This window comes from Triticum aestivum, chromosome 3A, assembly GCF_018294505.1.
Source record: "Triticum aestivum cultivar Chinese Spring chromosome 3A, IWGSC CS RefSeq v2.1, whole genome shotgun sequence".
Taxonomy (NCBI): domain Eukaryota; kingdom Viridiplantae; phylum Streptophyta; class Magnoliopsida; order Poales; family Poaceae; genus Triticum; species Triticum aestivum.
This window is the reverse complement of record NC_057800.1, coordinates 28,395,513-28,411,752: the sequence shown is the minus strand read 5'-3', so window position 1 is coordinate 28,411,752 and position 16,240 is coordinate 28,395,513.

The window sequence follows — 16,240 nt, the reverse complement described above, 5'->3', positions numbered from 1 at the left end:
AGGAGCTAATGAACTCGTTAAAAGCGTTAGCCAGCGTCCAAGAGAAGTTATTAGTGTTCTTATCCGCAGGAGAGCGAAGCAGATTAAAGTCGCCTCCGATCACAAGTGGGAGGGTGCAAGCTTCGACTTTGTTCGAGATTTCGTCCAGGAAGATGGGGGAGAGGGAGTGATCCACCGGGCCATATACAACGATAAATTCCCAAAGAGAATTGAGCTGACGGTGAAAAAGCATGGAGCTGGCCCAGAAGATACCATGATCAAAGGTAACAAAGTCAAAAATATCGCATTTTGACCCTAACAAAATGCCACCCGAGTGTCCAGAAGAGGGAAGGAAATTCCAGTCAAAGCGATCAGCCCCTGCAATAGAAGAAAGCTCGTGGGGAGAGAAGGAGGGTTTGAGAGTTTCAACCAAGCTAATCACGTCTATATTATCACCCCTGACAATATCTTTAATTTGGTACCGGCGCCCCCGAGCGCCGAAACCTCTGATATTCCAGAAAAGAGCTCTCATTTGTAGGATAGGTTTATAATGCATAGACTCGACCTGCAGGGTGCCAAGCAGGTTTTAGCACGTTTTGAGACACCCTTCTTCACAGAAGTATGAGGAACAGCACCGCAAGCAGAGACCCCCTCCTCCGGAACCCCAGCAGCCACAATTGTGGGGGCAGGAGGAGCCGCGGCGGCCTCTTTAGCCTTGGCCAGAGCCGCCTGGGCCACCTCATTGGCCCTAATAAGAGCAATCAGAGAAGAGGGAGATCCGAAATTATGATCAAGAGAGATACCAGAATCCGCGAGAACCTTAGTCAAGTGTTCATCCGAGTAAAATGGCAAAACAAGCCTAGTGGGTGAAGAGGTATTATGAGCCAACGAAGAAGGGGCGGGAGGAATACCTGAAGCAGGGAGATCACGAGCCGCAGCACGCCTAGCCGCCTTGTCAACCACCCGCAAACCACTGTCGCGGACCCGTCCACTTTTGCACGCCGTAGAGGAGGGGGCACGGATCGGAGAAGACCAAGCTGCCTCCGGAGAGGCCTGGCTCGCCACGTCGCCCATATCCCCATCGAGACGACAACACAGGCCCGCCGCAGACAACTTGGTCCCAGAGGAAGCCCGACTGCGAGCAGAGAACTTGCGGACAGAAGACTTGCACTTGGAAAGAGAGCCCGTCACAGTATGGCGCGGGGATGCAGGAAGGTCTTCAATGCCAGAAAGCGACGGAGAGCCCGGCCAGGCCGGCAAGTTGGAGCACACCCCCGACATAGGAGTGCCAGCAGGTGGAACAATCGGGGCAACCTGAGACGGAACATGCACATCCATATGATCATTTCCTCCTTCCTTGCTCTTCGGGGCGTTCTCCTTGAAAAGTTCGTGACTTTCTGAACCCATTCCATCCCACTCTGAGGTCGTGAAGTGAGGGAGCGAGCCCCCGCTCAAGTTGCCAGCATTGTCACCCTCATCGCCAAGGTTATCGGCTGAAGAAGGAAGAGGCGGGGGTGGGGAATGGGAAGTGGCATCACCCTCCACACGCACCCGAAGTCTGAAACCAACCTCGGAAGGGAAGACACCGACACAGCCATGAATGCACAAGGGGTCCACAGCCCAGATCTTGAGGCGCATGGGTCCAAGGACAGAGAGGGAATCTTGGTCAACCAGGATCGGTGAGGGAGTCCTGGATTAGGGGGTCTCCGAACAGCCGGACTATCTCCATTGGCCGGACTGTTAGACTATGAAGATACAAGATTGAAGACTTCGTCTCATGTCCGGGTGGGACTCTACTTGGCGTGGAAGGCAAGCTAGGCAATACGGATATGGATATCTCCTCCTTTGTAACCGACCTTGTGTAACCCTAACCCTCTCCGGTGTCTATATAAACCGAAGGGTTTTAGTCCGTAGGACAATAACCATAACATACAATCATACCATAGGCTAGCTTCTAGGGTTTAGCCTCTCTGATCTCGTGGTAGATCTACTCTTGTACTACCCATATCATCAATATCAATCAAGCAGGACGTAGGGTTTTACCTCCATCAAGAGGGCCCGAACCTGGATAAAACATCGTGTCCCCTGCCTCCTGTTACCATCCGTCCTAGAAGCACAGTTCGGGACCCCCTACCCGAGATCCGCCGGTTTTGACACCGACATTGGTGCTTTCATTGAGAGTTCCTCTGTGTCGTCGCCGTTAGGCTTGATGGCTCCTACTATCATCGATAGCGATGCGGTCCAGGGTGAGACTTTTCTCCCCGGACAGATCTTCGTATTCGGCGGCTTTGCACTGCGGGCTAATTCGCTTGGCCATCTGGAGCAGATTAAAAGCTACGCCCCTGACCATCAGGTCAGATTTGAAAGTTTGACTACACGGCCGACATCTGCGGAGACTTGATCTTCGATGGATTCGAGCCACAGCCGGGCGGGTCGCACTGTCACGATGGGTATGACCTAGCTCTACCGCCGAATAGTACCCCAGAGGCCGCGCCCGCATCAGCTCCGACCCTTAGCTCGGAGCCAACTGCGCCAATCGAGGACGGGTGGCTAGACACCGCCTCAGGGGCTGCAGTCTCAATAGTGATCGAGCCGAACACCAGCCTAATCCTCCGCGCAACCCGCAACTCCAAGGAGTCGGACTCTTTTCCGGACTCCTAACCATCCGCGCCCTTGCCAATCGAATCTGATTGGGCGCCGATCATGGAATTCACCGCCGCGGATATCTTTCAGCACTCGCCCTTTGGCGACATTCTGAATTCACTAAGGTCTCTCTCTTTGTCAGGAGAGCCCTGGCCGGATTATGGCCAGCAGGATTGGGATGTGGACGACGAAGAAATTCGACGCCCACCCACCACCCACTTCGTAGCCACTGTCGATGATTTGACCGACATGCTCGACTTCGACTCCGAAAACATCGACGGTATGGATGACGATGTAGGAGACGAAGATGAACCAGCGCCTATAGGGCACTGGAAAGCCACCTCATCATATGACGTATACATGATGGACACACCAAAAGAAGACGACGACGAGGAACGGAAGGACGCTACGAAGGCTTGCCCCTCGATAAGCAGTCAAAGCGGCAGCGTAAGCGCCGCCCCAAATCCCGCCTCGGTAGAAACAACGATCATACAGACCCAGTGCTAGAGCAGGGCGAGCCATTGCCGGACCACGACAACACGGAGAATCAAACCAAACAACCCGACTCTGTCAAAGATAATAGTCCAGACGACATCACACCAGACAGACACCCGGTGCGACAGAATGCGCATCAAAGGCTCGTTGCCACCACAAGGAGTCTAAAAAAGCAGAAGCAAAGGCTCAAGGCTGCGCAAGACACACTCCAAATCAGATGGAGTAAAGTACTCAACACAGCAGCGAAGTACGGCGGCAATTGCCCCACCAAGAGCTACCCAAAGCGGAAGTTGGTACCTGAATTTGATGAGGAGGCCTTAGACCCCCCACAACCAAAAATTAAAACATCCATCTGGCCGGATAGACGACCTCACGGCCAACATAGAGTGGCACACAACGCCACCCACAAGCCAATACGCGATCCACGCGAGGGCTCGCACCAAAAGGACGGTGCAACCAGATCCATCTATGGACCACGCAAGCGCGCCCCAGCATACGATGTAACACAACAAACATCTGAACAACACGGTACACCCAGATACAGGGGTGTTGCACACCCTCTATGTTTCACCGATGAGGTACTGGACCATGAATTTCCAGAGGGATTCAAACCCGTAAACATAGAGGCATACGACGGAACAACAGACCCTGGGGTCTGGATTGAGGACTATATCCTCCATATCCATATGGCTCGAGGAGATGATCTCCACGCCATCAAGTACTTACCCCTCAAGCTCAAAGGGTCAGCTCGTCACTGGCTTAAAAGCCTCCCCGAAAACTCCATTGAAAGCTGGGAAGAGCTCGAAGACGCTTTTCGGGGAAATTTTCAAGGGACTTATGTCCGACCTCTGGACGCGGACGATTTGAGTCATATAACTCAACAGCCCGGAGAGTCAGCCCGAAAACTTTGGAACAGGTTTCTTACTAAAAAGAACCAAATTGTCGACTGTCCGAACGCCAAAGCCTTGGCAGCTTTTAAGCATAGCGTCCGTGACGAATGGCTTGCCAGACACCTCGGCCAAGAAAAGCCGAGAACAATGGCAGCATTAACAAGCCTCATGACCCTCTTTTGCGCGGGTGAGGACAGCTGGCTAGCCAGATGCAGCACTAGCGACCCCAGTACATCTGAAGTTAGAGATGGAAACGGGAAATCACGGCGCAACAGCAATAACAAACGCCGGAATAAAGAAGACAGCACGAAGAGCAAGGCAGTAAACGCCGGATTCAAAAGCTCTCAGACAGGTCAGCAAAAGCCGCCCTCTAAAGGCGCCAGAGACGAACTGTCCAGCCTAAACGGAATTCTAGACCAAATATGTCAGATCCATAGCACCCCTGGTAAACCCGCTAATCATACCCATGGAGAATGTTGGGTCTTCAAGCAGTCCGGCAAGCTCAACGCCATACACAAGGGGGAGGATACACCAAGCGAAGACGAGGATGAGCCTCTCAAGCAAGACACTGGGGAACAAAAAAATTTCCACCAAAAGTCAAAATAGTAAACATGTTACACGTGATCAAGGGAAGAAACAAAACGGCACTCCCAAAAAAATATGCCCAAGGGCCTATCACCGCGGAGTCCTGCCACTGGTCGTCTCAACCGATCACTTTCAACCATCGTGATTACTCAGCAAGTATCCGGCGTGCAGGATGGGCTGCCCTGGTATTAGACCCAATAATTAACGGATACCACTTCACACGAGTCCTTATGGACGGTGGCAGCAGTCTAAACCTGATATACCAGGACACAATCCGCGAAATGGGGATAGACCCAACGAAAATTTGCCAAAGCAATACTACCTTTAAAGGAGTAACGCCAGGCCCAGGGGCTCATTGCACAGGCTCCATGCTACTAAAGGTTATATTCGGCTTCCCCGATAACTTCCGTAGCAAACATTTAACCTTCCACATCGCTCCGTTCCAAAGTGGCTATCAAGCACTACTTGGACACGAAGCTTTCACTCGCTTTAATGCAATAACGCATTACGCCTCCCTCACGCTCAAGATGCCCGGTCCACGTGGCATCATTACAGTGAATGGAAGTATTGAGCGATCTTTGCGCGCCGAAGAGAGTGCGGCTGCCTTGGCAGCCGCACACTAAAAATGGCGTCACCAACTAAAGCATTTAACAGGTCGTCAAGACCTCGGACACGGTTAGACGAGTCCGGCGCAGCTATATGTAATTCATACCGGATCGATGGTCACACCCCTATTACAAATACAAGGGGCTCAACGCGCGCAGACAAGTGGCAATTTTTACACATCTTGAATTATACATGGTTTTTTTAAAAACTATCTTTTTGCACGACAACTTTTTCACCTAAGTTCCTCTCTTTTACAGATGATCATCATGCTACACCCGTCTAGGATACGGCACAATGGAGACACATGCGCAGACGTGCAGCAGGGACCCGCTCCAAGAATTCTTTTTAGATTAAGACCCTGCGTAAACCTTTTTTACTGTCTCTTGTTGATACCCATCCACCGAATTCTCAGCACAATTGAGAAGAATGCTGACGTCTTGGCATGTGGCCATGTCAGAATAATGCACGTACTTGGACACAAGGGGCTTCTTACAAAGGGCACTATTTAGGCCCGGTTTATACCATAAAGACTGAATACCTTAGGGAGTGTTCGGCGTCGCGAGTTTGGCCTTATATACATCAGCTCCGAATTATTGTCTTTGGTCAAATGTTGGGTTTGCCTGTCTCCTGTGTTTTGGTGCCTTACGTTCCGCTTCATCGGCTAAGGCAGCACCAGGAGAACTACTGCAATTGTGCACTGGTTCATCTGGACGAGCACCTTAGTAGAGAAAGCCAAAAATTGACTGTCATGATATAGCGTGAGACTGGTCAACCACTCGATGACCTATAGGGATGTTAGAATTCCTCCGCCTTAACGAAGGGCCGTTTCCCGGCCAGGCATGTACGCACCCCGAGACCGGGAGAGTGCAGAGCCACCAGGGGCTATCTAGTAGCCCCACTGTCAAACTCCTATGGCTAAGTGAAAGTGTTAAAGCATTATAGTCTGGTTGCCTCGTTCGCTGCGCTATCACCTCCTTAATAGGACCAAAACGTTGGGTTAAGTGTGAACACGTGTTTTTTGCGAGCACCTCCGCATTATATGCGTGGGGGCTGAAGCCGACGACTGCAATCTTTCAGGTTATATACATGTATACATAAACGGCCGCACAGGAGGCATTATATTACTTTCGGGCAAAAGTATAAACACAACCTTATAAAATTTCATAAAAACATTGTGTTTACAATGGGAATACATGTCACTCAAACATAATATTCTTCGAGCACTGAGCCTCTATCAAACGAGCACCCTCGAGAACCTCCTCGAAATAGTGCTCGGCAGCCACTCGGCCTATGGCCGAACCCTGCGCCGCAACAACGGTAGCGTCCATCTCCGCCCAGTATGCTTTAACACGGGCAAGGGCCATCCGCGAGCCTTCTATGCACGCCGACCTCTTCATCGCATCAATGCGCGGCACCGCACCAAGGACCTGCTGCACTAAGCTGAAATAGCTGTTCGGCTTTGGCTTTTCCGGCCATAGCTGATCCATAACAGACCTCATGGCGAGTCCGGACAACCTATTCAGTTCGGCCCATTCGGCTAGCTGGTCAGTCAATGAAAGTGGACGCTCTGGAACGTTGAATTGTGACCAGAACAACTTATCCACTTCACTATCTGTTTGACCCTGGAAGTACATGGCAGCATCGGCAGCGCTCACCGCCAAGTCCATATACGCATCTGCCGAACTCCACAGCCGATCTAGAGGGGCATACCGTGGATCTCCGAACTACCTCCGTAGCATGAAGGGCTTCCCAGCCGCAATATACCCGGCTTCCCGCAGCTCCTCCTTCTTCTCTCTCATAGCAGAGCGGGTGTCTTTGTCCGCCGTCGTAGCCTTCTCAAGGTCCGTTGCCTTCGCTCGGCTCTCTTTTTCAAGGAGCCGGCAACGATCGGCAGTGCCTTTTAATTCTACGGCCATCTTGGCCATCTTCTCTTTGCTCTCACAATGTGCGGCCTTCTCGGCTTTCAACTCTTCGGCCGCCTTCAAAACAGCCGCATTACTAATCCTCGCTTGTTCTTTGGCTCGGGCAAGTTCTGCCCGCAAGGTTTCCACGGTGGCAGCTCCATTTGCAGTCACAACATATTAAAGATACTGGCATCATGCTGCTCTTACTACGTGGCATTCACCAGAAAATAACACTTACCCTGTGCCTCGTCAAGCCGCTTGTTAACAAGCTCGATGTCGGCGTCCGCCGCATCCAGTTGCCGTTTTAATTCGGCAAACCCACTAGTCTGGCTAGCCACCGGAGCTTCCACCGCCTGCACATAAAGGCGGTCTGGTTATTGCCTGGGACTATGATCCTCTGTTCGCCGCCGTTCTCGTCGACAACCAGAGTCTCAGGGGCTACTATCTACACAGGGCACACCTAACATGTGCGGTACTATCACGTACCTCAAAGCCTGTCAGTAAACTCATAAAGGCTTCATGTAATCCGCTTTCGGCGGATGAAATTCTTTCCATCACCGTACCCATTAGCGTACGGTGTTCTTCTGAGATGGCCGCTTGCCCCAACAGCTCCCTCAGAACGTCCGAACGCATACCAGATGGTGCCGGACTCTTTTGTTCGCTCTCCTCGAGAGCCGGATGCTGGGGACTTCGGGGGTCTATGGGATTATCTTCTGGCCTCACCGGATCCGGAGAGGCCCTCCGTGACGACACTTCAGGGTCGCCCGCTTCTTGAGCGGAGGAGTCCAGGGGAGGCGTTTCGCTCTCCATCATCTCCGGAAGAAGATCCCCTGAAAACGAGCTCAGCTGAGAAGGGCTAAGACCCGAACTGCAAGATATGTGCGGTGGTTATTTTCCTAGAAGAAAGATAGCATAACTTTACTATTAAAGTATTTTGGATCACTTACGACTCGTTGGAGGGTTGATCCCCCCCCCCCCCGCGGACTTTGTGCGGCAAAAGCACCCCCCGAGGCAGGACCCTCTGTGGGAGACTTCTTCTCCCGTTTGGAGGCTTCGGCTTCCGGATCCTCGGAAGCGGTCCTTTTCCTCCCCCGGTTATCCTCCTTCATGGAGACGCTCATTCCCTCGGTTGGAACGGGCAGCGATGGGGGCCCGCGTCCGCTCGTATTATCTCCCCGTATCTTCCTTCGAGGGATCCGGGCGAGGTGCGACCTCGAGCATCTTTTCCAATACCGGATTTTCCAAACCCTCGGGGAGGGGGGCCAAACACCGAATCATCTTCGCCTTTGTTAGCCAGTCCTGGTCAAGAAGGGAACTCTCAGAAATAACTTCATGACGAATAAAAGACAGTGTGTTCGGCCAGAGGATTTCTTACTTGTTCGACGGCGCGGTTACTTCTCACGCCCACGTCCTCGGTAATATCCGGACACTCTACTTGAGGTCCGAAGAATGACTTGTACATCTCCTCGTGCGTCAGGCCGAGGAAACTTTGAATGGCACGCGGTCCCTCTGGGTTGAACTCCCACAAGCGAAGGGACCGGCGTTTGCAAGGCTGGACTTGACGAACCAGCATAACTTGTATTACCGCAACCAAATTAAAATCTTCCTCGAAGAGATCTCGGATGCAGCTTTGCAGTATAGGCACGTCCTTGGCTGGACCCCAGCTCAGACCTCTGCTAACCCATGACATCATTTGTGGTGGGGGGCCCGAACGGAAAGCGGGGGCAGCCTCCCACTTGGCACTTCTGGGAGCTGTGACGTAAAACCACTCCCGCTACCATAATTCGGACACCTCTGGAAAGGAACCTTTCGGCCATGGAGCTCCTGCCATCTTGCCTATTGATGCACCACCGCACGCTGCATGTTGCCCCTCGATCACCTTCGGCTTCACTTCAAAGGTTTTGAGCCACAAGCCGAAGCGAGGGGTAATGCGGAGGAAGGCCTCACACACGACAATAAATGTCGAGATGTGGAGAAAGGAGTCCGGAGCTAGATCATGGAAATCTAGCCCGTAATAGAACATCAAACCCCTAACAAAAGGATCCAGAGTGAGGCCTAGGCCTCGGAGGAAGTGGGAGACGAACACGACGTTCTCGTTAGGTTCGGTAGTAGGGACGACCTGCCCTCGAGCAGGAAGCCGATGCAAAACCTCGGCGGTCAGGTATCTGGCCTCCCTCAACTTCTTGATGTCCTCTTCCGTCATGGAGGAGGGCATCCATCGGCCTTGAAGGCTGGATCCGGACATGATTGAAGATCCGGAGCACCTAACCTGGGCTTTGGGTGTTAGAACTCGAGGCGGGGGAAGGGTTCGATTGAGCACGAGAGGGAAAAGCGAAAACCTTGTCCCTTTATAAAGAGGGTGAATATCAAGCGTCCTCTCCGTAGCCGTTTAGGACTTGCCTACAATCTAGGAGTCCTAGACACGGTTGGGTTACCCACGACCGCATTAATGAGAATCCCGTAATAAGGGGACACGATCTCTGCTTTGACAAGATGTGTCGAAAAACTGCCTTGCGTTATGTGTGGGGCTGGTTAAAAGAAACGGTTGGAATAATCACCAGGCCATGACGTAACATCGTGCTGCCAAAACAAGCCAGCAAATTAGATTTGCGAAAATATTATTCTCTCTATGGCGGTATGTGGAACTTATTTTGCAGGGTCGGACACTATCCTCGTATTCAAATCCTTCTGTGATGTATTCGGAGAAGGAGCCCGCCTTGCAATGCCGAAGACAATACTGCGTGCCGGACTCATCATCATTGAAGCCTGGTTAAGGGGCTACTGAGGGAGTCCTGGATTAGGGGGTCTCCGGACAGCCGGACTATCTCCATTGGCCGGACTATTAGACTATGAAGATACAAGATTGAAGACTTCGTCTCATGTCCGAGTGGGACTCTACTTGGCGTGGAAGGCAAGCTTGGCAATACGGATATGGATATCTCCTCCTTTGTAACCGACCTTGTGTAACCCTCACCCTCTCCGGTGTCTATATAAACCGAAGGGTTTTAGTCCGTAGGACAACAACCATAACATACAATCATACCATAGGCTAGCTTCTAGGGTTTAGCCTCTCTGATCTCGTGGTAGATCTACTCTTGTACTACCCATATCATCAATATCAATCAAGCAGGACGTAGGGTTTTACCTCCATCAAGAGGGCCCGAACCTGGGTAAAACATCGTGTCCCCTGCCTCCTGTTACCATCCGGCCTAGACGCACAGTTCGGGACCCCCTACCCGAGATCCGCCGGTTTTGACACCGACAATCGGCTTGCCAATAAGATCACCGAAGGCCATGACGAACTCAGTAGAGCATAAGGTGGGAGGGACATCATCCACAAGAACCCAAATCTTCGAGAGGGGTGATATAGGTTTAGCCCCATTGGCAGCCGCCTTCACCGAGACAACCAGTTGGTTAAGAGGGAGAGTGAAACTAGTGCAGGAAGAAATCATCTTAAGACTGCTCTTAGAGGGGAAGACCACAGCAAAATCGAAATCGGACAACTGTCGGATCTGCCAATCCCAACCCCCATCGTCCCACAGTTTGAGCTCGTCCAAGAGAGTTTGGGTGGTGATTTTGTGGTCTTTGATCGAGATGATCGCGGCGTTGGAGAGCGCAGGAGCCACTGCCACCTGAGGAATATCACTATCAAGCGCGAAGAAGGAGCAACCCAGGAGACCTTGACCAAAGAGCTTAAAAGATGCAGATTTGTGACGGTTTTGGCAGTTCACGGTCAGGTGACCGTCCTCTCTACAGATAAGGAAGGATGGGGGGTTGAAGCAGCGGGATTGGAAGTGACCAGGTTGATGACAGGCGAAGCATGTAAGATTAGGGTTTGGAGGTTGAAGAGGCGGAGGAGATGGACGGGCCGGTGGAGGAGGAGGGAGGATCCCATCGCCCAAGGCATCAGAGGACGAACCAGGGCCAAACGCCGGGAGCCGACGACCGAGAGAGCCAGATCCACCGCCCCCGCGACCGAACGAACGCCCACCATACCCCGACGATGGACCAGAGCCGCGACCGCCACCGCGAGCCAGGGGGGCCGGACCATGCGGGGGAGGAGGAGGGGGACGGGCCGCAGGACCAGAGCCGCCAGCAGCCGCTGCGGCCTCCCATGGATCAACCCCAGATCCGCCCGATCCGGGGGCATCAGATCCAGAGCCCGCCACGGCCGGCGCCGCCGCCCAAGCCTCGCGCTCATGGGCCACTTGCTGCCAAGCCGCCTTCTCGGCCTCAAGCTTAGAGGGGGGGGACGCCTCGAGCTCCAGATCGGCCACCCCATCGCCCGCATCGTCCCGCCGCCGCTTCATGCCCGACACGGCCTCGCTCGACGACCCACGGGAGCGATCCATGGCAACCGCCGCCGCAAAAGGGAGGGAGAGAGGTGGAGAGGGAGGAGATCTGCGGTAGGTAGGGATGCGAAGGTGGAAGCGGCGCAGGTCGGAGTGAGATGCAGGAAACCCTAGAAATGGGGGGCCGAACCCTTTCGGACCCATAAATACCCAGAGCAAGCCAGGCCGGGCTAGCCAAAGAGGAAGGCACGAGGGTCACGCTGGGCCCAGGGCCCAAAATGGAGAGGGGGAGGAATCCGAAAAGGACGATAGCGCTGGCGGCCCAGCATGAGCAGATGGCCCAGGAAGGCCCAACTGAAATGGTACGGAGAGCCCACGAGCCTCACGCACAGGAGACGGATCTAGGGTTGGAGAAGGAGGAGAGGCGACCGTCGTCGCCGCCAGCGGCGCCGACACCACCGAGACCACCGGCGGCGAGGACGGCGGAGAGCTGGAGGAGCGAGCAGGGCCACCCGGCCAAGAAGAAACACCACCAAAAACCGCACAACCCGGCGAGGGATCGTCCCCAAGCGCTTCCGTCGCCGGCCTCGCCTCACCAGGAGCCAGCCCGAGCCATCCACCTCACCAGAGACCATCGTACGGCCGCGATTGCCCGGAGCAAACTTCCGGACCCTACCAGACGGCGTCGACTCCACCGCAGCGAAGCGGACGGAAGAGAAGCTAGGGGGAGGAAGGGAGAACCAACCTCCAGATCGGGATCCTCATCCACCTCGTCCGACGACAAGGCCCAGAACTTGTTCCTAGCTCCAGATCCAGAAGCGAGCGAGCAGCGAGCAGGCCCAGGAGGCGAGGGAGGAGGAGCGGCGAGGGAGAGAGCCGGCGACGGCTGAGGGAGGAGGAGCGGCGAGGGAGAGAGCCAGCGACGGTTGAGGGAGGGGAGCGGGGAGAGTTGGACCAGGGGACCGGAGCGAAAACGGGGAGGGGAGGAGGGAGAGGGGAGAGAGGAGTAAGGAGGAGGAGCCATCGCAAGCCAACGGACTCCATATATAACTACGTACTATAAAAACGCTCTTATATTATGGGACGGAGAGAGTACTATTTACCTGACAGTTTTCCTCAAAAGAAGGATTGTTCTCCATTTTCATTTCGTCACTGGTGTGACATAATCAATAACAAACACCTTATGTCACGGAATGCGCGAGAAAGTCGCCACTATGTGTATGCATTGGAATTTGGACAACAAGATGAGACTAAAGCAGCCAGATACCCCAGATCATAGTTGCCATGTTTTCGGTACGGTGGGAACGAGGAACGGGAACGGGGGACGAGAGTCGGGGGCTGGAAAAAATAGGGTACAGTGGGGGTATACATCTCTAGAACGATTTTTCTAAAGCGGAAACGCGATCCAATCAATTCCGGTACAATGAATCTGGTACGGTACCATGGAACAAGGAACGTGAATCTTTACGGATGCGGGAAGCAACTGGCTGGGAGGGACCGAGGGAGTACTTATACATGGAACTGGTTGGGCTGGGAGCAACTGGTTGCATTGTCGATTCATGAAGACTAAAATACATCATCTCCTTCCCAATGAAAAATTTATTAGCAGCCTTGGAGTAATTGGAGAGCAGAACGAGAAGTTATTTAGGGGAGTGGAAAAGAACAGGGCAGAGAGTAAAACGAGGAGTTCGTGATTGATATGGCTAACCTTTTGCTTACTCGATCGATTTAAGAACCAATACTGTCGAGTCGCCGAACCTGAATCGACGATCCGACTGCGGAAACGCCGAATCCGCATCAAATCTTACCGAATCGACCCTCGTTCCCGAATCTGATTTCGGGTCGATGAATTCGGATCGAGGGATGGCCCACCGTTCCCCGTTTCCGGCTACTATGCCCCACATAGACAAAGTTTCTGCCGCCAAACTAAAGAATAAAGTGACAGATGTAGGTCACACAACTCACTCTACCATAGATAATTAATGAATAACTCTCTTATCATCTCGTTGGAAGTTCTTAAAAAAAGATGCTCTTGAAACAAAAAGGACACTATCTCCCTTTCTTTTTCAGTTTGCTTTACGCAACTCTATCATGTTAACAGCTGCAATTTTTAGTTCTTAAAAAAAAGGAAGTGCAGATCTATCCATGAATCATATTTTCGGTAGCATTTTCATTTTTGTATGCATACACATGTGCTGGTCCAGTAGCACACTCTAAAAGTTAATCGACTTTCTTTCAACTTATTCCTTCAGCCACTTGCCCCCTGTTTACAGGGAAAGGAACCAGAGCATATAGAAGTTATGCAGATGGTAAATACCTACCTTACTGATTTGTGAAAAAAAAATCAAAGGTGAATAATCGCCCACAGTTTGGATGTTTTTACTGTTGTTAAAGCAAGAATTATTTTGCAAAAAAAATCATGCTTCCTAAAATGGCATTATGTGGCTTTTGGCTAAACACACACATTCGGATGCTCAGTGCAGTTCTACCTTTTTAAAAAAAGGGGAATATATTAATATCGTGAAGATATCAATTACCCACAGCCTCTGCACCTACAAGATGTCATAAAGACACCCAGGATGCACACAGCCAAAAGAGAAAATAACAAGAAAAGTCCCGCCACACTGATCGACTCCTCTCAACAACAGCACACCTACTGCAACCTAATACAACACCCGGAAAATATTAAAGGTCTCCAAAAGCAACACCTCCAAGAAGGGAAGAGTGCACAAGCGCTGTCGTTGCCCGATCCAAGATCTTAGGTTTTCACCCTAGAGAAAGTCCGCGCTTTCAAAACAATTCATTCAGCAAGGCAATCGATGGACACAACCAATGAAGGTCAGGCCTTAGGTTTTCACTCTGAAAGTCACAACTTGGCACCCGAGGAGTACCATCAAAAATGAAATCCGCCTGTGTTGCCACCCCCTCTTATCACTGTTGCTCCTGTGAGTCAGTGATGTTCTACCTAAGAAGTTAAGACCGCTTTCTTGAAACTAAAATACACACACCGAAGTGCGTAGCTTTTTCCTGTGTGCGTGCGACAGAAGCATATTTAACACCACTAAGGAATGCTTTTCAGCAAGATTAGCATAACACAGAATCACAGAGCAGGCAGCGGTTGCCCTCATGGTGTAAAGCAGAGATTTCAGGGATCTGCTGCCTTTTGCCTCTAGCGCAACAACTAAGACCTTCAATCCATATCGATCACTTCTTCTCAGCTTGGAATAGCAGGCCACAGTTGCCCTGATGATATAAAGCATTATACATTTACTCCTCAAGTATAATTAAATGGGAAACGGCTAAAAGAGCACTAGCTATGTTGAAGAAACAACTTCTCTTTTTCAGGATTTTACAACTTTCCCTGTTTTGGCCTGTCCACCTGGGCAATCACGCCAGAGTTTGATCCATATTCTTCTGTGTAATATATATAAGAGAAATATCCATCACAAGAAATTCAATTGGTAGATCTCCCATGGAAATGATCCTATTTTCACAGGATTTATGATCGAGATCTTGCACAAGAAAAACAAAAAGGAACTTGGAGATTGTTAAGATTGATGATCAAGCTTCAGAAACCAATAAAAATCGTTCTTAGAGCATGTTACACAAGTGCTTAATACGATGGGTGCTTTTTGTAAAGAAGTTATTTTGCTTTGGCATGTGAGCTTGGAGATGTATGGGTCTATGACATAACTTTTCATTACAAACTATCATAACTATAGTAGATCCTCTATAAGAACAGTGATCATCCATATCCTACTAGTGGTCACAAGCTTTGATAGTACATATCAAAAAAGTGTGCTTTATGATGGGGCTTAAAATACTTTTTGAGAATAAGTGCAAAAGTCGGTGTAATAAATTAACTTAAGAAGAGCTCGGAAAGCACTACACAACTTAAAATAAGGGACAACTTCTCTTTTGCAGAATATTACTCCAGCCTTTCCTTGTCTGGCACAGATGATCCCTACCCAAAATTCTATCCAATTCGTGCTGCATGGAATATGGAAAAGAAATCTCCATCATGGAAAATCCAATGGTATGATCTCCATAACAGACGCTCTTATTTACATAGGATTACCGATCAAGATCTTGGTCGAGCGCAAACGAGAAATTAATCACCTGATACTACATAACGGGTGGCATCAGTCTACAATAATTAGGACTTTCGGTGGACAATCACCTCCACAGACTGAGATCTAACATCTAACTAACTTTTCGGTGCTCATACATGCCCATCCTTGGTGGCACCCTGCAATTTGTCCCCAATCGAATTCTGGCTTCCTCTATTCTACCAAGAATGTTCCCTCCCTTTGGTTTCTTCTTGTTTAAGCATATTGTGATGTGCCTGAACAATCATTTTGCCATATCCAATTAGAAGAGGAGGGCAGCAGATTCCGCCAGCCTTGTGTAGGAGAATAAAGGCAGTAGCATATGGAGTGCAGAAGCAAATGACAGTTGATTCTTCATTTGTTTCTCCATATATAGTGAGTAATGCAACTGATTAAGCCCACGTGACAAATGATGTGCTTTCTTTTCTATTTCCTTGCGAGTGGCTCATATGGTTCTGATGTCAAATTTGTTGATTTTCTTGGCGGTTGATGATATCATTTTCCTTATTGAAGGTTAAAATGATGAAAGTTAAGTACATTCTTTAGCAACAGTGATCATGACTTAAACTCATGCTCTAGTACCAGTCCAGATTAATGGTCAGCATTTTCAAACTAATGAAGCAAGTGTAGACACAGATCTCATGGCTCGTGACCCAGTCCACCGAACTGATTGATTGTTGTGAGAACCAAAATATTTCCTAGAGCAATGAACAAACAGTAGATCGAGAAGCCACACA